The sequence below is a fragment of the Grammomys surdaster genome, unplaced genomic scaffold (assembly GCF_004785775.1).
Source record: "Grammomys surdaster isolate TR1022 unplaced genomic scaffold, NIH_TR_1.0 125953, whole genome shotgun sequence".
Lineage (NCBI taxonomy): Eukaryota > Metazoa > Chordata > Mammalia > Rodentia > Muridae > Grammomys > Grammomys surdaster.
The window spans coordinates 1,832,136-1,856,630 of NW_021620773.1; the positions used below are offsets into that span (position 1 = coordinate 1,832,136).

Sequence of the window (24,495 nt, forward strand, 5' to 3'; positions counted from 1 at the left end):
AGAGAGAGAGAGAGAGAGAGAGAGAGAGAGAGAGAGAGAGAGAGAGACACAGACAGAGCGAGCGAGCTACTTTAGGCATTTCCCCGGCTCCTGATCAGCACAATGTAAGTACTTTCTGTTCCACCATACCCTCCTGACACATTAGATTAAAACCTCTGAAACTGACTGTGAGCCAGAATCATCTTTCCATCCTTGCTTTGGTTTGCTCAGCTGGTCACATTATCTGGTGTCATCTGGTCACAATGACATAAAACTGATATATTACCTTTGGTTAGTAGCCAAATCATCAGAACATTTCATAATTAAAGAACCAAAAAATTAGCCGGGGGGTGGTGGCGCAAGCCTTTAATCCCAGCACTTGAGAGGCAGAGGCAGGCGGATTTCTGAGTTCCAGGACAGCCAGGGATATACAGAGAAACCCTGTCTTGAAAAAAAAAAAAAAAGAACCAAAAAAATTTGTGTTACTGATTCTATAAAAATTTAGTATTGCCTTGCCTTGGTGGTGATGGCACATACTTTTGTTTTTGTTTTAAAGATTTATTTATTTATTGTATATGAATACACTGTAGCTGTCTTCAGACACACCAGAAGAAAGCATCAGATCTCATTACAGATGGTTGTGAGCCACCATTTAGTTGCTGGGATTTGAACTCAGGACCTCTAGAAGTGCAGTCAGTGCTCTTAACCACTGAGCCATCTCTCCAGCCCTGGCACATACTTTTGATCTCAGTACTCAGGAGGCAGAGGTAGGCAGATCTCTGTGAGTTCAAGGCCAGCTTGGTCTATAGAAAGACTTCCAGGACAGCCAAGGCTACGTAGTGAGACCCTATCTGGAAAAAAACAAAAACAATTTAGTACTAATATGAATCCATTCTAATCCATATTTGACTAACTGGCTCAGTGGTTAGAATGTCACCCCAAACAATCCACAGACAATGGGTGCTATGAACATGATTACAGTACCATATACTCAGGTGACTGATGAAAAAGGACGTCTAGAGCCCAGATGTTCAAGGCCAGCATGGGCAATACTAGAAAACATTGTTTTGTTTCTTTTGCATCTGGAGATACCCATATTAAATGAACTAAGTCACTGTAAGGGAGACAAGGTTGCATGTTTTCTTTCCCTTGTGAGTCCTAGACTTTATAGATACATAGAAGCAAGATTTTTTTGTCTGGAGGCACAAAGGAGAGCAAAGGGGTGTGAGGGAGGAAAAGAAAAGAGCAGTAGGGATAAAGAGAATGTGCTCAAAGAATATTATAGACTTACACAAAAGTGGCTTTTGATAGCCATGTACAATTTAAAAAGTAAAAAGAACCTGAGGGCATGAGAAAGACTGCTAGGAAGTTTCCAGTGTCCTAACAGTGCTAGAATTGCATTAACAAATGCACACTCCTGGGGTGCTAGTTTGAATGAGAATAGACCCCGTAGGCTCACATCCTTGCATGTTTAGACATCAGTTGGTAAACTACTTGGGAGCATTAGGAGGCAGCCTCATTGGAGTAGGCCTGTTACTGGAGGCTTTTCTTTTCTTTTCTTTTCTTTTCTTTTCTTTTCTTTTCTTTTCTTTTCTTTTCTTTTCTTTTCTTTTCTCTTTCTGTGAGTGCTCTGCTGCATATACACCTGTCTGCCAGAAGAGGGCATCATATGCCCTTATAGAAGGTTGCTGGGAATTGAACTCAGGACCTCTGGAAGAGCAATCAGTGCTCTTAGCCACTGAGCCATCTCTCCAGTCCTATAACATTTTTCTAAAAAAAGACTTTGAATGAGGGAGCTAAAGAAAGTTCAGCAGTTAAGAGCACTAGCTGGGGCTAGAGAAGTGATTCTGCAGTTAAAACCATTAGCTGTTGTTCCAGGGAACCCAGGATCAATTTCCAGCACCCACAAGACAGCTCACAACCATTGTTAACTCCAATCCCAGCACTTGAGAAATAAAGGCAGGCAGATCTCTGAATTAGAGGCCAACCTGATCTACACGAGTTCCAGGACAGCCAGAGCTACATAGAGAGACCCTGTCTCAAGACAACAAAAACAAAATCAAGCAAAACAAAACAAAAAGTTTGTTTTAAAGAATTTCAGTGAGGGGTTGGAGAATGGCCCATCACTGGCAGCTCTTCCAGGGGACCTAGGTTCAATTCCTAGCACCCACATGACATCTGTAATTCCAGTGCCAGGGGATGTGGCACTGTCACACAGATATACATGCACATAAAATAAAAATAAAAAATTTTTTAAAAACTTTGAATAAACTAGATTCTGTGGAACAAAACTAGGGAAATGGGAAGACCACATTTCAGATTTTAAAATTGTAACTTTAAAAAAGGATAGAATTTTTTTCTTTTTTCTTTTTTTTCTTTTTCTTTTTTTTTTTTTTTTTGAGACAGGGTTTCTCTGTATAGCCCTGGCTGTCCTGGAACTCACTCTGTAGACCAGGCTGGCCTCAAACTCAGAAATCCACCTGCCTCTGACTCCCAGGTGCTGGGATTGAAGGCATGCGCCACCACTGCCCAGCAAAAGGGTAGCATTTTAAATTAGAAGCCTTGTGAGGTTGTTTGTTTGTTTGTTTAAGACCTACCAGTCAGGTGTAGTAGTAGTTTAAGCTTTTAATCCCAGTACAAGGAAGACAGAGGTAGGTGATCTTTGTGTTCAAGGCCAACCTAGTTTACAAAGTGAGTGTAGGTCAGCCATGGTCTTTGTTTCTTTTTTTCTTTTCTTTTCTTTTTTTTAAAGATTTATTTATTTATTATATATGAGTACACTGTAGCTGTCTTTCAGACACACTAGAAGAGGGCATCAGATCTCATTACAGATGGTTGTGAGCCACCATGTGGGAATTGAACTCAGGACCTGTGGAAGTGCAGTCAGTGCTCTTAACCACTGAGCCATCTCTCCAGCCCCGGTCTTTGTTTAAAAAATAAATTAAATTAGAAGAAGTGTGTGTGCATGCTTATGTGTGTGAGTGTGTCTGGGAGAGTTTGAGAGAGAGAGAGAGAGAGAGAGAGAGAGAGAGAGCGAGCGAGAGAGCTCAACCATTAAGAGCAAATACTGATCTTGCAAAGAGTTTGGTTGACAGTATCCACATTGAGTGACACCAAGTGACTCGCAACAACTGGTAAGTCCAATTCCAGAGGATTTGATGCTCTGGCCTCCAGGAACATTTTTATCCACATGCAGACATATACATAATTAAAAATAAAATTAAAACCCAGCCAGGAATGGTGACGCTCGACTTTAATCCCAACACTTGGGAGGCAGAGGCAGACAGATCTACAAAGTGGAGACCTACCTCCAAAAATACATTAAATTAAAATTAAAAATCCTTATAAAGCATATGGGGAACTAACTGCCTGAGGAACAAACTTGTCTGAGCATTCGACCAGGGGCAAGTAAAGTACAGGCAGACTAACTCCAGACACAAAAAAGAGAAAGGGAAAACGGGGATCCTGGCTTCAGTCAAAAGTGAACATACTAAAATTCTAGACCTCCATAATGAAAACCTTTCTCACTGTGGCAATAAAAAAAAAAAGCCAGCCACCCAACTGCTGATCTTCCTGACACTTCCTAAAGCAAGGACTGCAACACAGAGACCTTTTATTTAACACAGGGCAGTGTAGGGAACAGAGGAAACAGTCCTGAGGGATTGTTTGACATGAGCCTGCCATGTTAAGGACCAAGGCCTATGATCCATGGGAAGCTGAAAAGCCTTTCCCCTGGGTCAGGCTAAGAGAGACTTCTGGTCCAAATTCCTCTGTTTACAAACAACTGAGCAGTACTTACAAAACAAAACAAACAAACAAAAAAAAACACTCTCACAATGCAACTTCTCTTCTCTCAGATGTTTATAGCCTGAAGTGAAGTCTCAGGCATCTGTATCTCCTACAGATACCTCCTGCCTACCTCTTCCCCACTGTGCTGTACAAAATAAACATTCTGGACTTCTCCATATTAGTAGTTAGTATGACTCCAGTGAAGTACATACACAGCCCACCTGGCTCCAATATCTGTCCTTTCTGCATTCCCTCATTGTCCTACACGGGCTTCTAGAACAGTCACTCTGGAAGAACACGAGCAAGGTTTAAGCAGAAAGAAGGAAGGTAGATGAAGAAGACAGGCAGGATGGGGCTGCTGGACAAAACAGATGCTCATCTAGAGAAACACCATGTAGATGACAAACAACAGGGATAAAAGGGCTGTTGTTGTTGTTGTTGGGTTTTTTTGAGGAAGGGTTTCAAGATCAGGTTTCTTTGTGTTGCTTTGGCTGTCCTGGAGCTCACACTGTAGAGCAGGCTAGACTCAAACTCACAGAAATCTACCTGCCTCTGTCTCCGTAGTGCTGGGATTAAAGGCGTACACCACCACCACCCAGCTGATATGTTTTTTTAAATCTCCTAAGTTTTTGTTTATTTTTGGTTTGGGAACAAACTACTTACTGTGTAGCCCTGGCTAGCCGGAAACTCATGGAGAGCTGCCTGCCTCTGCTTCTGGAGCACCAGGATTAAAGGCGGGCAGTATCATGCCCAGCATAATCTCCAAATCTATTTGTTGCTGTTGTTTGTTTTGTTTGAAACAGAGTCTGGAACTATATCCTAGACTGGCCAAGAACTCACAATGTAACCCAGACTGGATCTAAACTAGCAGAATGTTTCTACTTCAGCCTGCTGGGATTACAGGTATGAGCCACCACTACTACATCTGGCTCAGAATCTTCAGATGTTAATAACTACTTAAACTCTTAACCCTGTCCAGGCCAACAGGAGCTGTGAAGCCAGTACGGATAGCTGCTCTGCCTGTATGTTTTCCTACCTACCCTTTGATCTCAGCCCACTAGACTTTAAGTCCTCCACTGACTGGTATCTTAGCTCAACTTGTTATATGCAAAACACATAGGTTGGGGCATTAAAAGAGTATTTACTTCTCATATTTTAGGAGTCTAAGAGAAGTCAAAATCAAGGAGCTGGTAGGTTTTAGTCCTAATACAGCTAAGCTGCCATCTTAGTTAATTCAAATTTGAGAGTCCCATCCTCATGTCTTCATCTAGCTTAATCATGTCTTAAAGACCCACCTCCAAATATGATTAGGCTGAGGGTTAGGGCTTGAATGTATAATGGAGGGGCACACAATCCATAACCCTGCCTATCTGTGTGCTCCCATCCTATCCAAGTTAGGAAGTTTAAGGACAACATGAAGACTTAGAGGTACAACACCTGCTTTGTCCTCCACAGTGAGGACTAAGCACCTGGCAGCTGGCTCCTGTGCTGGTCTAGGCTTAGTTTGCTTGTGGTTCCATGCTCCTAGGCCTTCTAACTCTAAGAGAGTAGTCTGTGTGCCAGCAAAATCTCAGAAAGGTAACTTCAATGCAAAGTCCTCAAAGCATCAAGGGCTCTGCCAGGCTCTCAGTGTCTCTTGGTTTTCACAGAGCATCGTGTCTGTTAGATATGATGAAGACACAGTAAAAAGCAAAACCTTTACTATTAACTGTGCCAGTACTTCCAGTTAAGGACAGAGCTGCCCAACATTGTGGACACACTCTCACGACTGGTGTTGAGGGACTTGGCTCATCATGAAACCAAGCAATTATCCCAATCAGACATAGAACTGGAAGCAAACAGGTCAGCCCATAGCAGAATACCCCTGTCTACAAACACACATAGTTTCTGTCACTGATCAAGTTTGTAATCTTAGGAAAACGCCTAGTGAATGTGTAATAGAAAAGAACACATGGTTCCAGAACACAGAGCTGTTATGATGACCATTGCCACCAGTCACCCCCAAGCAACGACAGAGAACCACAGACACATCATACTAACCTACTTATTAGAGACAGAGTAGCCATACTCTGCTTGTTCTCAGTGCAACAGTGCTAAAAAAAAAAAAAAAAAAAACAAACCAGAACCAGAATGGGAAGCCTTGGCCAAGGGCTGCAGGAGAGGGCAGACTGTGGCTGAGACTCTTAAGGGAAAACAGCTAGAGACAAATTTGGAAAAACAAAAAAACAAAAAAAAACAAAAAAACATTGCCAGGGCTAGAGAGATATCTCAATGGTTAAGAACACATAACCAGGGCTGGAGAGATGGCTCTGACTGCTCTTCCAGAGGATGTGGGTTCAATTCCCAGCACCCACACAACAGCTCAAAGCTGCAACTCCAAGATCTGACACCGTCACATAGATATACATGCAAGCAAAGCACCAATGCATGCAGGGCAGTGGTGGCCCACTCTTTCAATCCCAGAACTCAGGAGGCAAAGGCAGGCAGATCTCTGTGATTCAGTCCAGCCTGGTCTATAAAGAGAGTTCTAGAACACCCAAGGCAACACAGAGAAACCCTGTCTCAAAAATAAAAGACAAAAACAAAACAAAAATCACCAATGCACATAAAATAAACAATTATTTAAAAAAATAGAATAACACTGTTTTTGCAGAAGATCTGAATTCAGTTCTCAGCACCCAGAGAGTGCAGCTCACAGCCTATAACTCCAGTTCCAGTAGAACTTGATGCCTCCAGCCTCCAAAGGCACCTGCACTCACAGGCACAGACAAACACACAGAGCCATAAACATATACACTTAATTAATAGTAACAATAACAACAGCCAGGTATGGTAGAACATGTCTTTAGTCCCAGCACTCAGGAGGGAAAGACTGGCAGATCTCTGTGAGTTTGAGGCCAGCCTAGTTTATACAGTGAGTTCTAGGCTACCAAGGGTCCACAGTGAGACTGTTTCAAATAAGTAGAAGTAATAATAATAATAACAACAACACAAGAAAGATTGCCAAAAGCTGGGCACTGTGTACAGGCTTTGTTTGTTTGTTTTAAGATTATTTATTTTAGAAACATTTTTTTGTTGTTGTTTTTTTCTAGACAGGGTTTCTCTGTGTAGCCCTGGCTGTACCAGAACTCACTCTGTAGACCAGGCTGCCCTCGAACTCAGAAATCCGCCTGCCTCTGCCTCCCGAGTGCTGGGATTAAAGGCGTGCACCACCACTGCCTTGCACCTTTGATGACTTCTTTTCCTTTTATTAAATGTACTAGAATATGACTACCTTCTTGAGAAAATATGGATTATGCCAGCAGCCATTTCCTAGGTTTTTCAAGTCCTCAATTCTGTTTGTGTCCTCTAATACATGGTTTATAAAATGACAGTATATACCTTACAAAGTAATCTGGAACCAAGTGTGAAATTACTCATTCCTGAAATCCTAGCACTCAAAGAGGCAGAAGCAGGAGAGTTAGCATTTCAAGGCCAGCTGAGTTACTTGAGTTACAGGCCCACCTAGGTTTGGAGTAAAATTATATCTGGAACACACACCAAAAACAAACCAAAATATATAATTTATATAAAGTACCCAACATATGCACAGCACTGTAAACCCATAATAAATGTCAGTAACTGTCTTAATCATGAATGGGGAGGATGATAGGGGAAGCATTGGTCAGAGAAGGCTTCCATGAATAATCTAGCGCAAGCCTTACTCATTCTAAATTAATGACCACAAACCTCAAGTAAACATTTAGTGTAGCCTAGATTCTTATTCTCTCGTTAGGAAGCTGGTTTCTCTCTCTCATAATAATGGTGATAAAACTTAAACACAGCTCTTACCTCCACTGGCTCACACCCTCACACCTGTAATTCTAACACTCTAGAGACTAGGCAGGAGGATTACCATGGATTTGAGATAGCCTGGGCAATATAGCAATTCTGACATTAGCATGGGCTAGTCAGACCCTATATAAAAATAAAGATTCAAAGTTTCCTGCTTTCCCTTCACTCTCAGCAGCTCTTAAAACTCACTATAACCAACAAAGATATCAAGACAGGTGCCAGAGCCACATCCCAAAAGGCCCCACAGCTTCCACTCAGTACCTTTGAATCCATTGACTAAATGTGAACAAGCTTCCTCAGGCCTCCCTAATGATGGCAAAACCCTGCAGAGAGGCACACACATCCAACTGCCCAGGTCTACAAGTAAACCAAGGAGACAGCATGGAGAAGAGAGGAGAGGATCCTGTTGTGCACGGCCCACATTGCCACCCAACCTGGACTCATAACTGAAAAATCATCTTGTTTTAAGCCACTAATCAATAGAGTGGGTTGTCACACAGTAACATAAATCATAAACCACCTTAATCCTTTCTGTCTTTCCTCAACTTTCTAATATCCTTATCCCCTTAATTCACAGGAGTGTGTGTTAATACCTCCTCTCCCCTCTGTCAACTCTATCAAATCCATCATGTTCCCTGACCTCCCTCTGTCACAAAGAACCCTGCTCCCACCCGAGACCAGCCGCTCCATCTCCATGTCTTCCCAAACTGCTCCATCTGAGACCTTTCCCATCAGTGCCTCTAGTCTCCTCCTCCTCCTCTAGTGCATACATACACACATGCTCACGTGACACATGTCCCACAGACAAGTGTCTCTCCAGTCCCCGGTGCTGTGCCTTGCCTTGCCTGAATTCTTGGACACCACATCCTCCCCCAGCCTCAGAGCCACTCCTGGTCAGCCCTACTCTGCTTAGTCTGCATCTTTCTTCTCTCTATGCCATGTGGTAACGTCATGTTGAAGAGTGCCAGACTCAACTCAAAGCCGCAACTTTTGGATTTCACTGCCCTGTCTAATTGTCTAATTTAATAATAATAAAAATGTTGTGGACTTGGAGGAAAAATAAAAATGGGTACCAGAGTCTAGTCCTAGCACTTAAAAGGCTGAGAAACAGAGTCACTTGGTCACTTGAGAACAGGAGTTCAAGGCCAGCCTGAAAACAGCAGGGTTCCATCTCTCTTAAAACTAAAAAGTTCAGTAGTGTGGTAGCTGTATTCAGGGTTCTCTAAAGGGACAGAATCAAAGAATGAAATATATATATATATATATATATATATATATATGGGAGATTTACTAGAATGGCTTACTGTAAATGGCTGGCCAAGAATCCAGTAGCTGAATGCCTTGGCTGATCTTTACTCTAAATTGGAATCCTAAAGTAGCTTCTGATGCCAGTGAATACCATACTAATGCCTCAGCAGAGTAGACGAGCTGACTATCAAGAGTGAGAGCAAGCAGGCAAGAAGCAAGGGCTTCCTTCTTCCTTGCTCTCTTATGAAGGCCACACTAGAAGATGTGCTCTAGATTTAGGGTGGGTCTTCCTGCTACAAACGATCTACTTAAGTAAGGTGTGCCCACCTGCTTGGGTTTTAGTTGATTCAAAGTGTAGTCAAGTTGACAACCACAATCAGCCATCACAGTGGCACACACCTTTAAAGCCAGCACATGGTGAGTCTGAGGTCAGCCTTACCTACATAGCAAGTTCTAGGACAGCCAGGATCATCATACATGAAACCTCGTCTCAAAAAAAGAAAAAATTATATCAGAGGGGGGGGAGAGAGAAAGCTCTGACTCAAATAGGGTTTATATGAGACTAGAGTACCTTTCCTGCAGATAATAACTGTAAGTTCTGAACAAAATATTAAAACAGATATCTGAAGACAGTGAACATACAAAAACTATGATAATTAGACAACCACAGTGTCTATACATAAGTAGATAATTCTTTTTTAAAACATTGGACAGAATTTTTTGTTGCCAGCTGTCTAGCAAGCATAACGCTGGTATACAGCAATAGAAACTCTTTGCCTGGCACTGTAGGACACACTTGTAATCCCTGAACGTGGGAGGTAGACTAAGTAGATCAGAAGGCAGGCAAGGCCAACATCAGCTACAGTGTTTAAGTTCAGCCTGGGCTACATGAGGCCCTGTACCAAAGAAGACAAACAAACAAACAAGGAAAGAAAGAAAAAAGTCTCAATTCTCACTGAGGGGGAAAAATAATTTAGGCCTAGAAATAGTTATTGTGACACCTTTAAATAAATACATTTTGTTGGTGGTGGTGGTTTAGTTTTCTGTTTTTAAAGGCTTATTTATTTTATGTGTACAGGTATTTTGCCTGCATGCATACATGTCTGCACCATGTGCATGCCTGGTGCCATGGATCCCTGGAATTGGAGTTATGGACAGTTGTGATCTGCCATGTGGGTGCTGGGAACAGAACCTAGGTCCTCTAGAGGAGCAGCAGTGCTCCTAACTTCTGAACCATTTCTCCAGTCCCTGGTTTTGATCAGATGAGGCAGGTTGACCGATAAGCTCGAGGCCAGCCTGGTCTACAGAGTGGGTTCCAGGCCAGCCAGGGCTACATAGAGAAACCCTGTCACAAATAAAACAAAAAACAACACAACCTGTGCCACTCTACCCAGCTTTTGTTCTTCTTCTGTTTTCCTTTCTTTAGACAGGGTCTCACTTAGGATCCCGCTCCAAACTTCTGATTCTCCTGTCTCAGTTTTAGCTAGGATTATAGATGTATACCACTGTGCTTGGCAATTTTATAGTTTTTAAATGATCAACACAACAGTGCAAAGATGATAAATATACCTAGAATATTACTGTTAACTAAAGGGGAAAATAGAAACTACCTTAAACATAAACAAAAAAATAATTAGGTAACCAATAATAGCTGACTTATCACAAGCAGGGACTAGAAAACAATGAAATAAGTTCTTTGAAGAACTGAAAGACAAAAAGTCTTCAAACAGGATTTCTACAGCCACCAAAAGAATCTTTCAAAGAAAACAGGTAGGGTCTAAGGATCTACATCAGTTGAAAGAATGCTTGCCTGGTGTAAATGAAACCACAGTCATGCTGTAATCCCAGCACTCGATGGTAATGGCAAAAGAATCCAAGTTCAGAAATGCCCAAGAATCTAAAGTTGGCATTGGCTTACAGGAGAACGTGTCTCTAAATAAGTAAATCCTAACATTCAGGAGGCTGAGGCAGGAGGATCCCAAAATCAACCTGAGCAAAACCTCATCTCAAAAGGAGGTCAGGAGCTGAGCAGGGCTCACACATGTACTCTCAGTAATCCAGAGGCTGAGAAGGATCCTCCTGATTTCAGGCCAGCCAGGACCACAGAATGAGACTCTGTCTCAAGGGGGGGGAAATCTAGCTGAGAATGTAGCTCAATGGCAGAGTACTTGCCTAGCATACAAAAGGCCCTGGGTTCAATTTCCAATATAGCCAAAAATGACTGTGAAGATATTTATGTAGTATTTTGCCTAAAGTGATGGCTCAAGTCTTTTTTTTCTTTTCTTTTTTTTTAGTTTTTCGAGACAGGGTTTCTCTGTGTAGCCCTGGCTGTCCTGGAGCTCACTCTGTAGACCAGGCTGGCCTCAAACTCTTGAACTCAGAAATCCGCTTGCCTCTGCCTCCCAAGTGCTGGGATTAAAGGCGCGCACCACCGCCGCCCAGCTGGCTCGAGTCTTTTCATCGCAGTACTTAGAAGGCTGAGACAAGAGGATAACTGAGTCTCCGACCAGCCTGAACTACAGAGACAGCTGTCAAACATATACAAGGTTTGACCCTAGAACAGAAAAGAAGAAAAGGAAAGAGGGAGAAAAGGGAAAGAAAAGAAAGAAAAGGAAGGGAGAAGAGGAGGAAAACTTGACATTTATAAATATCTCTTCATAAATTTGCAAGCTCCTCCTCAACACTAGCAAATCAGATCACACACATGAAAAGAATGTACACCGTGCCGAGAATTTATACTAAGAATGCAGTTATTTTTAACATCTGAAAAACCAATCAATATAACACACCACAAATCAATGAAAATAGAATATTCTGAATTGATACAGAAAAGGCATTTGACAAAATCTAACACTCTTCCATTATAAGAACATTCCAGGGACCAGTGAGATCACTTAGCAGGTAAGTTACTTGCTACACAAGCCAGGTGACCTTATTCTCCGGAACCCACTTAAAGGTGGAAGGACAAAGCTGACCTCATGAACTTGTCCTTTGACTTCTATATGCACACCATGGCACACATACTCACATACTAGACACACACAGTAATAATACATGCAACCATGGCATGCACATACTCACATACTAGACACACACAGTAATAACACATGCAACCATAGCACACAGATATTCACATGTCTTACACACATAGTAATAACACACGCAACCATAGCACACAGATATTCACATATCATACACACACACAGTAATAACACATGCAACCATAGCACACACATAATCACATATCATACACACAGTAATAACACGTGCAACCATGGCATGCACATACTCACATATCATACACACACACACAGAGTAATAACACACACAACCATGGCACATACATACTCACATACTACACACATAGTAATAATAAATAATTGTTTAATTCCACAAAATGGAAATGAAGGCAACTTTCTCAATCACCAAAGGCCCAGGATTATCACTTTTATTTAACACTGTTGGGGACTTTTGCTCAATGCAATAAAAAAGTAAAACAAAAGGCATATCAATTGAGAAGGAAAAATAAAACTATCTTTATTTGCAGATATAATTATGTAAATCCAAAGGGATATAGTATGAGAACTAGTAAGTTATACAATGTTGCAGAATATGATAGCAAATATATCTTTGTAAAATAACAATTAAAAACAATATAAAAACATTCATAACACCAAAAAGATAAAACAGCTCAAAATAATTCAAATGAAAAAAGTACCCTTACAGTGAAAACATAAAATACTGCTAAGAAAAAAAATCTAGGGCTGGAGAGATGGCTCAGTGGTCAAGAGCACAGCACTGTCTGCTTTTCCAGAGGTCCTGAGTTCAGTTCCCAGTAACCACATGATAGTTCACAAGCATTTATACTAGGATCTGATGCACTCTTCAGGCACATAGGTGTACATGCAGATAGAGCACTTATATGCATATAAACAAATAAACAAATAAATAAATCTTTAAAAAATCTAAATAAAAACATAATAAAAATAAATAAAAATAAAAAAATCTAAATAAATGGAGAAATTAAATTAAATGCACAGATAAAAGACCCACTAATTTAACTCTGAATTTAATCTACAGATTCTATAAAATACCAATCCAACTCATAGCAAAATTTATCACACATTTAAAACCTTATTCTAAAACTAGCAGAACGAATTGGGTAAAAGAAGTTTGTTATGTTTTTTTGGAGGGGGGGCGCCACCCTGGGGGATGGAAATATACATATATCCAGGATGGTCTCATGATTCTCCTTTTACTCAGCAGATTCCAGACTGCTGAAATCACAGATGAGTGTCATTCCACACAAGGCGCACATATTTTATAATTCCATTAAGTCTGAAGACCTAGAAATTAATCTATAGTGACAGAATAAGAACATCAATTACTTGAAGATTGAGTGGATGGCTGTAATGACTGAAAAGAACACAGGAAATTTTCAAGGGTGTTAGAAATGTTCTATATATTGACATGAGAGATGTCCACAGTATTGTTTGCTTGTTTTTGAGACAGTATCTCACTATGTAGCCCTAGCTGGCCCAGTAGTCATTATACAGATTAGACTAGCCTTAAACTCAAAGAGATCTGCCTGCTTCTGACTCCTTACTGCCAGAATTAAAAGTATGAGCCACCTCAACTGGCAACATTAAGGTTCATACTTGTCAAAACTTATTAAATTCAAACAGATAAGATTTTCCTGGGTGGCTGGGTGGTGGTGGTGCACGCCTTTAATCCCAGCAATTGGGAAGCAGAGGCAGGCAGATTTCTGAGTTCGAGGCCAGCCTGGTCTACAGAGTGAGTTCCAGGACAGCCAGGACTACACAGAGAAACCCTGTCTTGAAAAAACCTAAAAAAAAAAAAAAAAAAGATTTTCCTGGGTATGAAATATACTTCGATAATTTTAAATGCAATATTGTAAACAAAATACAAACAAAAGACTGTAGTTCTGCTAAAGGATGAAAGCTGCTAGCTATATATGAATACAACATAGTTTCCAAAATAATTTTAAAGAACAAGACATAGGAGGCCAGAAATATGGCTCAGGATCTGAGTTTGACCCCAGAAACCCACATGATGGAAAGGGAGAACCAACTTCAGCAAGCTGTCCTCTGACCTCCACACAAATATACACATTAATTATATAAATTTAAAGTAATAGTGAAAAGATACAGAACAATGTGTGAAGCCTGCTTTATGGATTTTTTTTTGAGAGGATCTCTGGTGGTTTGAATGAGAACACACATACACACACACACACACCATGGACTTATACTCGGACCCCAGTTGATGGAACTGTTTGGGAAGGATTAGAAGTCATGGCCTTGTTGGAGGTGTGTCACTGGAGATTTGAGGTTTTAAAAGCCCACACCATTCCCAGTCAGTTCTCTCTGACTCATGTTTGTGATCAGGACATAAGCTCTCAACTACTGCTCCGGCACCATGCCTGCCTGCTTGAACCCACCAAAACTGAGTCCCAAATTATATGCTTTCTTTTGTTGCCTCAGTCATGGGTGCTTTGTCACAGCAACAGAAAGTAATTAAAACAGTCTCGATATGTACCACATGGCTGGCCTGGAACCTGTTATGCAGACCATGCTCCCTGGTCTACCTACCTCTGCCAGGATTAAGTGTGTAACCTCTGGTTATACAACTCATTTCCATTTATACCTCTTTCTCTCAAATATATTTATGTACAGAATTATTAGTTAGAAACTATCTTTAGAATGTCACAAGAGAAAATAGCAACATCAATTGCACAGGCTCTGCAGTCTGGTCAAACCTGAACTCTGGTTTGTTTTGACCGTAAATACTATACTTTGTTGTATCTCAGTATCTCATACGATTATTTTGATTGTAGCATGTAAGGAGGGTGGGGTGGGGTGGGGGCACACCTGTGAATGCAGAGGCCAGAAGAAAATGCTAGGTGCCGCCAATCATTCTTTTTTTCTTTTTTTTTTTTTGTTTTTTTTTTGTTTTTCAAGACAGGGTTTCTCTGTGTAGCCCTTGGCTGTCCTGGAACTCACTCTGTAGACCAGGCTGGCCTCGAACTCAGAAATCCACCTGCCTCTGCCTCCCAAGTGCTGGGATTAAAGGCGTGTGCCACCACTGCCCAGCCTTTTTTTTTTTTTTTTTAAAGATAGGCTATCTCACTAGACCAGAAGCTTACCACTGGATTTTACTGTTGTTTTTGGTTTTGATTCCAGTTTTGAAGAGGCCAGCTGGTCAGAGAACCCCTGATATCCACCTGCCTCCACCCTGCAGCCCTTAGGTTACAGGCATTTTACAGGATATTTGATTATTGTACGTAGAAAATCTCATTGTTAGCAAAATATAAAAAGCTTAGAAAGTCTGTCAGATGCAGTTAGATGTGTCCTGAAGAGATGCTGTTTGGGTGTACCTCTAAAAGCCTCCATAGATAAGAATGCTAAAGAATGGAGAAAGTTCTTGCCTAGTTTAAAGCAAGTTGCTGGGGAGAGATACTGTGATCAGCTGGATGGCCTTGAGCTGCCCCACGGTAAAGGTGAAATGCTTCTATCCCTAGTGACTTGGCTTGGAGCCCCCCCACACACACACACACCATGACAGTGACAAGGCTCAGCCTGCCAAGGGTGAAGAGGAAGACTAGAGACTTCTTTTATAGCAGCAATAGAACCTTTGAAAGGACTCTCTCTAGCTCTCTCACTGTTTCAGCTTAGAACTTCATGGAAGGAACTCTGGGTAAGAGAGAGGGACTCTCTCTTTGGGCTTGAAGGAACAACACAGAAGCAGCTGGCAGGACACAGGTAAGACAGTATTCTAGGGAAGAGAGCTAAGGAGCCCTTGGCTTTGGAGGAGCTCCAGACAAAGGTAGGCTGGCTCAGTAGAATGACACAGATGGCGATTTCTAAAGAGCTAGCAGTTTAGTTGTAGGATCAGGCTTGAAAATAGATATTGTGTATATAGTTCAGAAAATAAAGTTACCTCACTGAGCTACCAAGTTTTTGCCTCAGTTTACCCCTCCCGTGTCTGTATTGATATAAATATTAGTTAAACTGAAAGGATAGATATTACACAGGCACATAGAGCTATGCCCAGCTTCTTTCTATGTGGACGCTGAGCATTTGAACTCAGGCTCTCTTACCTTTGTAGCAAGTCCTCTTCCCCACTGAACCATCCCTCTAGCCCTCACAGGATGTTAACAGAAATCTTAAGAGTAACTACTAGGCAGGCATGGTAGTACACGCCTGCAATCTCAGTACACGTGTGAAGCAGGAGGGGGGCAAGGCCGCAGTTACCTAGCCAAGTTCCAGGCCAGCCCACACTACATGAGAGCCTGTTAAAAAAAAAAAAAAAAAAAAAAAAAAAAAAACCCGGGCAGTGGTGGCGAACGCCTTTAGTCCCAGCACTTGGGAGGCAGAGAAAGGCAGATTTCTGAGTTCCAGGCCAGCCTGGTCTACAGAGTGAGTTCCAGGACAGCCAGGGCTACACAGAGAAACCCTGTCTCGAAAAAAACAAAAAAACAAAAAAAAAACAAAAAAAAAATCCCAAGCATTATATAAATTAGTCATGGTGGTCTACCTTTATACTCTGTAACCCAGGCTCTTGGGAGATAGAGGAAGGAGAACAGAAGTATAAGGTATTGCTCAAGCTATAGAGCAATATTTGGGGTCACACTCAGTAAAATGAGATCCTGTCTCAAAAAAAATAAAAAAGAAAGAGAAGAGTTGAAGGAAGAGCAGTTTCATGACTTTATCTTTGTGACAAGTACACAAAATGATATGGATAACACACGTGAAAGTGTCTGGGCCCGCCCAGCATGGCAGAACTGCAACTGGTCGTGACTGTTACTAGTTTAGATGTTTCCACAAGCAGACAGAGAGAGGAGGGATACAGAGCCAACCTGCCTGAAGTACAAACTCTGGCGCTCTCCCATCAGTCTCCTTATCTGGAGACAGGGAAATTATAGCTCCCATAGTCTACGGTTACTGTGAGGGCTAGATGAGAAATTCCCACATGAATTAAGTACAGAGCTGGGCATGGTGGTGTGTGCCTTTAATCCTAGCACTTGTGGGGCAGAACTAGATCTCTGCTAGTTCTAGGCCAGTCTGGTCTATATAGCAGGTTCCAGAACAGCTGGGGCCACAGAGAGACCTTGTCTCCGAATAAATAAATATTAAATCACTGGCACAGAATAAATACTCAGCACATTATGATGTGCACTAGGTAAACAGCTATTCCCCAAACTTCAAACATTATCTCCCCGCTCAAAATTGTCTGTTCCCCTGACCTCTCCTCTGGGTCTCACAGCTGTCAGTAAGACACATTCTCCCTAACGACCCCTGGGCTTCTTACATGTTTTCCACTGCTCTCGCCAAAGAAAACCTTGCTTGCTCTCTCTAACATGTAATAATTCCCTCATATATCTGCCGCAACCCAGCTTCTCTAATTAAACGATGCTACTGTCCGACCATTTGTTCCACCGAGAAGCCTGGAAACTTCTCTGAGCTCTCTCATTCCCTCATACCTCTCTTACTCTCTTCTCTGGGAAGATTCAACAGCTTTTCCTCCAAAAAAGCCCCCTAAGTTAGCTACTGAGGTCTGAACCATAACAGTCCCCTCCTATCCACGCACCAAAATTCATAGAATCATAACACCCACAACTTAATCTCCAGCGTATAAACCCCCCCAACCCAGCTCCTTCCCGAAGGCTGTGAGACTGACCAGAAGACCGACGTCCTCAGCCAACCGAGACACGATAGTATTATCTAGTTCCTGCAAGAGATCAGGGCTCTTCCTGTCTCCTCCCAATGTCTGTGTTGAAAGGCTCTGTCCTGCTCTCCCATTCTCCTCCTTACAGCTAGTTTCTTACCGGGCAGTGGTAGCACACTTTAATCCCAGCACTTGGGAGGCAGAGGCCAGGCGATCTCTGTGAGTTCGAGGCCAGCCTGGTCTACAGAGCTAGTTCCAGGACAGCCAGGGCTATGCAAAGAAACCTTGTTTCGAAAAACTAAACAAAAAGTAGCCTCTTTTTTGCCTCCAAGAGCTCACATGAGAATTAAGGAGGTTAAAGGGAAGACCCAGAACATAAGAACATCAAGAGAGGAACAGACTGGGTTGGGAAAACTTTTTAACCCCAGGCAAAGGTAGGCAAATCTCTCTGAGTTTCAGTCCAGCTTGCTCTATATAGATAGCCAAGACTCCATAGCAAGACCCTGTCTCAGAAAAAACAGAACGGAAGAGGCATGAAGAGATAAGAATGAGGACTGAAGCTGGGTGACAGTGGCCCTTGATCTGATACCAGCACTAGGGAGGCAGAGGCAGGCGGATCTTAATGAGTTCAAGGCCAGAGTTCCAGGACATCTATGGCTACACAGAGAAACCTAGTCTGAGGAAGGGGGAGGGGAGTGAGACAGTAAGAAGCCAGCAAGCAGCAGAGTCAGGTAGGACACAGATGAAGGTATCAGTGAAAGTCTGTCTGGAATAAGGCCTAGGGACAAGGATGAGGATACTGACAAACTGAAGGGAGGGGCTACAGCGCAAAGCAAGAATTGGAGAAAGGGACGGGGCTGAGAGCAGGTAGTGAACCCCAAGACCCCAGAAACAGATTGCAAACAGTCTTCAGCAAGTGAGTAGTCAGCTGCGAAGATACAAAGTAGCAGGTGAGGAAGTTCCAGAAACCAAGGAGGCTTACAGAGGAGCATGGGAGAAGCAAGAGACCATGGGGGGGCCGGGGGAGGGGGGAGTGGTAGAAAGGCAGTGGGTGAGTGATGACAACCGGGGAATGACCCATGACCCGGAAGAGGAATGGGATGGGAAATAAAGGACAATAACAAAGCCAGTGCTTGGCAGTGGGCACTGGTAGGAAGAGAGTAGTGAGGGAACACTTGATGGGTGGAAAAGTCACCACCAGCAGGCCACTGCTGGGGAAGGTGAATAAAAAACAAAGATGAGACAGGGAACACTGACAACTCCCCCCCCTTACTCCCCGCCCTATATCCAAGGTCTGCCACATCTTTACAGGCACCGACAGAGGTGAGGGACCTTAAGAGAGCAGAGGTGGATCACTGGGAGGGAGGACCACGCAGCCACTAATAGGCTGAGACCGATTCTGAGAGTGGGAAAACTCGCAGACCACTGACAGGCGTGAGCTGGGATAGTAGCTGAAAAGGATCTTGACTGCCAAAAAGGGTTAACTGAGGGAAGGGAGAGGAATGAATGAATGAATGACGGGAGTGGAGAGCGCTGGCTGACAGGGGAGCAGACTGATGGAGGCGCTGACCCCTGACGAAGCGCAGGGTGACAAAGGCGCTCATCTACCGACTGGGCACCGACTGCACATGCTGACTGACAGCAGGACGCTGACTGATGGAGAAGTGGGGGATCCCTCCTCTCCCAGGGCCAGAGGAAGCAGCAGCAGCAGGCGCGCGGCCGCACTCACCTGCCCCGCAGGCTGGGGGGTCGCGGCGACTCCTCCGAGGCCCGAGGGAAGCCGGGACGCTCGCAGAGGTGAAGTGCGGACGGCTTGGAGCGAGCCGCACGCACATGGGCCCGGCCCCGCGGAGCGGCGCCTTCCGACTCGGGCGCAGCCGGGCGGGAGGTTCGGGACCCGCTCGGGACCGGCTCGGGGCCGCGGGCGAGATCGCTCCAAAATGGCGGCGGCGGGTGCGCGTGCGCGCGCGCTCCGGGGGCCCGCTTCCGCGCAGGGCTGCGCGCGCGGACGGGGTCGGGGCGCGGGCGCGCCCCGGGGGCGGGGCCAGCGGAGGAGGCGCAGAACCGCTGCTGCGGTCTCCGGTCTGTCCGAGTGGCGCTGGATCGTCCTGAGGCGTCCCGGTGATCAAGCTGGCTGTGCGAAAATCTCTGGACACCTTCAGACACCAGAGCAGCAGCGCGCAGAGGCCTCTACGTCCTGTTCCTGAACTGGACTGCCAGCGGACCTGCTTGGTTTTGTGTTTTTTTGTTTTTTTTGTGGGGGTGGTGGGGGGGTTCTTTTTGGTTTTTCGAGACAAGGTTTCTCTGTGTAACAGAGCCCTGGCTAGCTGGCCTCGAACTCATAGAGATTCTCCTGCTTCTGCCTCTGTGTGCCACCACGCCCCGCTCTGCCATGTTTTCTTTTCCTGGATACCCCGTCCTGGTTGCCCAGAGTTTGTGCACGTCACATACGTGTCCATCTAACATGAGTTGAAATGAGTTCAAATTAAATTAATCTCTAAAATGAGACTGACTTCCGGTGGCAGCGTGGGCCGTGGGAAAAATATCAAAAATAGAAATGAAACATGTGAGGAATGTGTCAACACATTCTAGTTATGAACTCACCCCCTTTCAGCTGCAAGTTCACTGCCGTTTGTACGAAAATGTAACCCGGCGTGGGTAGTGCACTTGGGAGACCAAAGCAGGAAGATAACAAGTCCCAGGCAAGCAAAACATTGTCGTTCCGGATGTATTGGCGCAAGTCTTTAATACCAGCACTCCAGAGGCAGAGGCGATCTCTGCCAGTTCGAAGCTCGCCTAGTCTACTCAGCGAGTTCCGGGTCAGCTAGGACTGACAAAGTGCAAAAATGTCTGAAGGGGAGAGCATCTGGGCCCTTCAAGTGTTTTTTTCTTTGAAGTGATGCTGCTTGCTGTGTTTTCCCTTTTTTCAGCAGAGGGCGCCAAAGAGACACTGTTGGGGGAAAGGAAAGCGGGGGGGTTTTTTTCTTCCCCTGTTTGGAAAGCAAAATTGGAGGTATCTGGGTTCACAGTGTAATCTCTGGCAGTAGTCCGCAGCACAGCTTTTCCCAGACCATCCTGACTGAAAGTGTTTCTGGGTAAGATTTACCCTGAATAATTTATCCAAGACCTGGATGTGCTGCAGAACCGGGGCTTGTGCTGGGATACCAAATACAGGAGATGACCCACTAGTCCCACGACTTCTGCAGTGAGCAGGTGCAAGCCTGCCCCTGACCTTTACACAGTTCTTCTGTCCAGGCCAGAGTTCGTGAATCAGAAGCAGCTCTGGGCACACCCTCTACACACACACACACACACACACACACACACACACACACGCCATTTTTGTGGTATTGGTCTGACTTGTATAAACTAAGGAAACACAGTAGCATTGCATCTCCAGCCCTTTAGCCACTCCCCCCCCTTTTTTTTTTAAATTTTGAGCTGGGCATTTAGTCCCAACATTTGGGAGACTGAGGCAGGAGAATCAGTAGTTTAAGATAAGTTTTGGCCACATACTGAGTTCAAGAGAAGCCTGGGCTACTGAAACCTTGTGTTTTTATTTTATTTTATTTTATTTTATTTTATTTTATTTTATTTTATTTTTGGTTTTTTTCGAAACAGAGTTTCTCTGTGTAGCCCTGGCTGTCCTGGAACTCACTCTGTAGACCAGGCTGGCCTTGAACTCAGAAATCCACCTGCTTCTGCCTCCCAAGCGCTGGGATTAAAGGTGTGCACTACCGCTGCCCGGCGAGACCTTGCTTTAAAATATGTTTGTTTGTTTTGAGGGCATAAGGTTTTGCTAAATTGTGCAAGCTAGCCTTGAACTTGTGGCATTGCCTACTCTTTTCACACCCACACTGAAGTCATCAGCAAATCTCTTGTTCTTCATGTCCGTATCTAACCTGTAAAACCGGTTTCTCTCATGTGGCTGTAAACAATGTAGATGGGCCCCCTACTTTTTATCCTGGAGAACTTGCTGCAGGCCCTTCAGCATGGTGTTCAAAAGGATCCAATTAAAATAAATCAGATCACATCTCTGACCTTAGGGCTTGCTGTCTCGCCCAAGATGAAAGCAAGAATCCTTGCTGTTGCCCACAAAGTTGTTTGTGATCTGATCTCACTTTATCTGCTCTGCTCCTATTATTTCACTTAAGTCGTGGTAACCTCCTGCCCCAGGTCAGCTGTTCACAGGGTCTCTGTATCTTTTCAGGCATCTCCGCTTTTATTGCTATGCTTGCTGATTTGCCTCATAGATACTTATTTATGGCCACCCTCCCTCCTCCTCCAGCCAGGGCTTCCCCGACTGCTCCATTTGAAGCCTCAGGCTTACATCACACCAGTTTTATAGCCTTGTCTCTCTTTTGGTCTTTCCTTCTTCCCAGAGGTATCACAATCCCATAAGGAGACCTGAAACCGCACAGTGATTTCAATGGAGAACATTTGATATGGAAATTGTCAATTACAGGAATATTTTGAAGAAATAGAACTATATTCAAGAGAGGGAAAAAAATCTAGGAAGACAGTTTATTCTCCCAATGGGAGTTCACTCTTTTTTTTGGGGGGGGGGGTTGTTGTTGTTTTTCGAGACAGAGTTTCTCTGTGTATCCCTGGCTGTCCTGGAACTCACTCGGTAGACCAGGCTGGCCTCGAACTCAGAAATCCACCTGCCTCTGCCTCCCAAGTGCTGGGATTAAAGGCGTGCGTGCACCGCCACTGCCCCGCCGAGTTCACTCTTTCTTAGACAAGTTTGATTGCATCCTAGTTGAAGGCAGAGACATTCCCTGGGCTGTCCTGAGCTATTCTGGGTAGAACAGCCATGCACTATAGGACGGAGCTTATAAAGAAATACATCGAGGAGCGCCTCAAACTGAAGCCCGGAACTCAAGTGAGCTACAGTGATCAAGGGAGAAACTGAGATGGAGACCTCTTCACGGTTTTCCTCCATGTCCAACCTTCAGCTCACCCATAAGCAGTACCGGGTGATAAGAAGGCACTTCTGGTTAGACCCCAACCCGAGGGAGAAGACTCTGGAAGCCTTGGCTGATACACTCAACCTGAGAAAGAAACACGTCAAGGCCTGGTTCCACATGATGCAGAATCAGAGGGTGCGATACTTGCTTTCTAAGATCTACAGGCAGCAGAGTATGTTGTGTCGCCAGTATATATCAAGAGCGACCAGGCAGACGAACCCAAGGAGTCCTCTCAAAATGACCCTGGACTCCCAGAAGCTTTGGAAGCCTTGAAGAATCTCACACTCTCTGGATTCCAAAGCACAGTTGGCCCGTCACAAGATTGCTGCCTTCAACTTCCTTGTTGGGGCAGGGGATGTTGGGATTTATGTCTGTGGAAGGTATATTAATAATAAAGTTTGCATTTATAGAAAAAAGAAAGAAAGAAAAAGAAATACATCTTCCAAAGAGCAAGTAAGGATGAATACTAACCAACCACTGGAGCACCAGTAAGCATCACTGGGAATCACCGTGAGGGACAGCAGCCAGGAAACACCAATACCTGATGAGGATGAGAAGAACGCATGTCTGTCCCATACCAGGGCAACTACACAACAGAAGCCAAGGTGGAGAATGGATGTGGAAAGCCAGAGTCTCTTCTGTCCTGTTGAAACTTAATATAGTGTGAGTGGGAGTGGATTTGGATCTGACGTGGTAAGTGGGAAACTGGACAGTCAACTCTGTGAACATCCTTCGATGCAACAACAGAACACACCTGCATTTCCAGCTAGCGATATTGCTCTTGGGGCCGACAAGATGGCTCTGTGGGCAGAGTCAATCACTGCCAAACCTGACAGTCTGAATCTGACCCATATGACCCACATGGTAGAGAGAAGTGACTGCCACACTGCCACAAATTGTCCTCTAACCTCCACAGGTTAGACACACGCACACACAAAGAAAAGTAACTTTGAACAATTGTTCTGTATTGTAATCCCTACTCTTTCCCTGAAAATGAGGTTATGTACGCTTCCAGTATTACTTTGGTCACTCACTATTTTGATTACTCCCTAAGTACAGTTGCCATACCACTGAAAAGTTTCTTATGCTAACATTAAATAATGACATCATCAGTCAATGACATACTTTTGAAGAGGAGTGTGCACAAATATATAACGAATTATGAAGAACAGGCAAAGCTACTACATCCCTTGCTTCTGTAATTCGTGATAATACGTAATTGGCACATGTCGTCTCTAATTATTTGTCATGTACACAAAACACCTAAAACAAAGACAAATATTACAAAAGGACCAAAGAGGGAACTTTTTTACTAAGAGCACTGAGCAAAAAGTTGTTCACCAATAAGATGGAGAAAGCAAAGCTGTCATACAAAATCAGTGCGGCATCAGCACTGTCAGAACAGGCCTCGTAGTGGCCTGAGTTGTCCTTCTCTCAAGAGACCCCGGGTTTCTGTTCCAAGACAGACCCAGGCACCAGAATCTCCAGAAAGGATGAATGCAGGCAGAACTACACTTACATACACGTAATCAAATTGCTGTGCGCCAAAGACAGAAAAATCATAAAAGTAGCAAGAAAAAAAAAATGACTCACCAACATTAAGGAGAAGCAACCATAAAGTTTATAGCTAATGACTCATTTGAGACCACAGAAGTGATAAAATTGCAGAGTGTGAGGGAAAACTAAAACCTGTTAGTGAATAAACTCTATGGCAGAGGTAGGCTGAGCTCTGTAAGTTAAAGGACAGCCTGGTCTGCAGAGTGAGTTACAAGACAGCCAGGACAGAGAAACCCAGTTGCAAAGAAGATGAAGAAGAAGAGGAAGAAGAGAAGGAGGAAGAGGAAGAAAAGAAAAGAAGAGGAAGAGGAAGAAGAGGAAGGAAGAAGAAAGACTGGGGAAATAGCTTAGTCAGTACATTAATTACTACGCAAACATGAGAACCTGGGTTCTATTCCAAAAACCCACATAGAAAGCCAGGCCTAAACTG

General features: G+C 43.8%; 1 protein-coding gene across 6 annotated transcripts in view; it reads right to left on the reverse strand.

Moving 5' to 3' along the window:
• Positions 1 to 19,483, reverse strand: part of Ppp6r2 (protein phosphatase 6 regulatory subunit 2) — a 68,056-nt gene extending 48,573 nt beyond the window's left edge. For 3 of the 6 annotated variants that reach the window (XM_028753714.1, XM_028753722.1, XM_028753720.1), the window contains exon 1: positions 19,268 to 19,483. The gene's annotated coding sequence lies outside the window, so the exon portion shown is untranslated. The remainder of the gene's footprint in view (positions 1 to 19,267) is intronic. The other 3 variants (XM_028753717.1, XM_028753716.1, XM_028753715.1) reach the window with 2 other exon arrangements.
• Positions 19,484 to 24,495: the final 5,012 nt, after the last annotated feature.